Genomic DNA, 1,780 nt, shown 5'->3' with positions numbered 1-1,780 from the left:
ACAAGATTTTACCTCTTAAAGTATTTACACTATGTTTTTTAAAACGTGTTTAAAATGGAATGAGGTGGGATTCACTCCTTAAAAATGCTTTCCAAAGTTATTAAAACTTGTATTTACAAAATCCTTGATGAAAATATTCCTCAGATTCTATAAGAAGTGAGGTACAGGGAACATGAATAGCACGAGTACGTGTGATGCGAATCAGATCTGGGTGCTTTTTCTCCTGCTTCATCCCCAGCGTCTGGTTTCTCCTTAGGTTTAGTGACTCTGTTGCTGCAGGGCCATCATACTAAGCCACTTCTGCCTCTTTTCTTTTTGCTCCCCCTTTCCCTGTAGTTTGCCAGCCCTCAGGTTCCAGTTCAATGCCATCTTCTTCATGATGTCTCTCCTGATCCTCTTACTGATTATCCAAACAGTACGTTCAGTTCCCTTATCGTGAACTCTTATGAAGTCATAGGATCACTTACATGGCACATTTTCTGCTTTCATTTTGTTTTTTGTGAGCTTGTCTTATCTCTTTATTTGATTTTAAATTCCTTGGAGATTGCTACCCCGTCCAACCTAGTTAGTCCCTCCACCTCACTATATTTAGAGCAGCAGTTCTCAGATTTCAGGAGCACCAGAATCACCGGGAGAATAAATAGAATGCAGATTTCTGGGCCCCACCCACCAAGATTCTGCTTCTGCTGGTCCGATAGGGCCCATCAGTCTGTATTTCTACAATCTAACAGTGCTGGGAGTGCGCATGGTTAAAGGACGGAATTTTGTGGACACTGCCATCGAGTAAAAACTCTAAGCTTTAAAGTTGTAAAAGTGTGAGCTTGAATCCCCAGTTTCTCATGTTATTCCAAGATAACCGTGGACTAGTTATTTTCCCTTTCCATTCTTACTTCAACAATAAAATAAAGATCTTGATATCTTTTAGTATGTAGGAGAGAAGTGAATGAAAATGGACATAAGGTTCTGTTAATCATTAATTTCTTTCCCTTATTCATAATCAAGCTTCAATATTCGTGGCACTGGGTTGCCTTTCTGATCATCCCAGGACAAGACCAGGTCTCCTGCAATGGGCTCCTTGGTGCCTAGTAATTCTACTGTGATGGCATGGAATTTTTCATACAGTTTATTGTGTGTAATTGCTTCTTTAATTGTCTGTCTTCTTTGATAAACTAAAAGATTCTTAAGGGTAAGGACCATATATATGCTGGGACCCAAAAGTATTTAGTCTAACTTTTATTGAGTGCCTGGTACAGAAAAGGAGCATGATAAATATTGGAATAGTGATTAGTGATTGAATAGAAAGGGAGAGAGATGAGAGAGAGAGAATATTGCATCCGGTGAAATGGGAATAACAATACCTACCATATATCATTATTTCTAAGAATTCATCATGGCGTAAGTGGATAAAATTGTGCTCTCCAGAGCCACACTATTCAGATGCAAACCTGGCCTAGCAACTTACATAGGAAAGTTACTTAGTTTCTCTATACTTCAGTTTGCTCCTCTCTGAGATAGATTCATTTATAATACCTAGCTCATAAGTGTGTTATGAGCATCAAATTAGTAATGCAGTTAAAGTACTTGAAACAGTGCCTGATGTGTTACATATTCAACAAATACCAATGTCTTATAATAAAGATCTTCGTAATTGATATTAAATAATTACCTGGTTGAATTAAGGAACCTCTGTGTGCACGTGTGTCTGTGTGTGTGTGTGTGTGTGTGTGTGTGTGAGAGAGAGAGAGAGAGAGAGAGAGAGAGAGAGAGAGAGAATGTTCAA

This window comes from Propithecus coquereli, unplaced genomic scaffold, assembly GCF_000956105.1.
Source record: "Propithecus coquereli isolate 6110/MARCELLA unplaced genomic scaffold, Pcoq_1.0 Scaffold70, whole genome shotgun sequence".
Classification (NCBI taxonomy): domain Eukaryota; kingdom Metazoa; phylum Chordata; class Mammalia; order Primates; family Indriidae; genus Propithecus; species Propithecus coquereli.
This window is presented reverse-complemented; position numbering follows the sequence as displayed.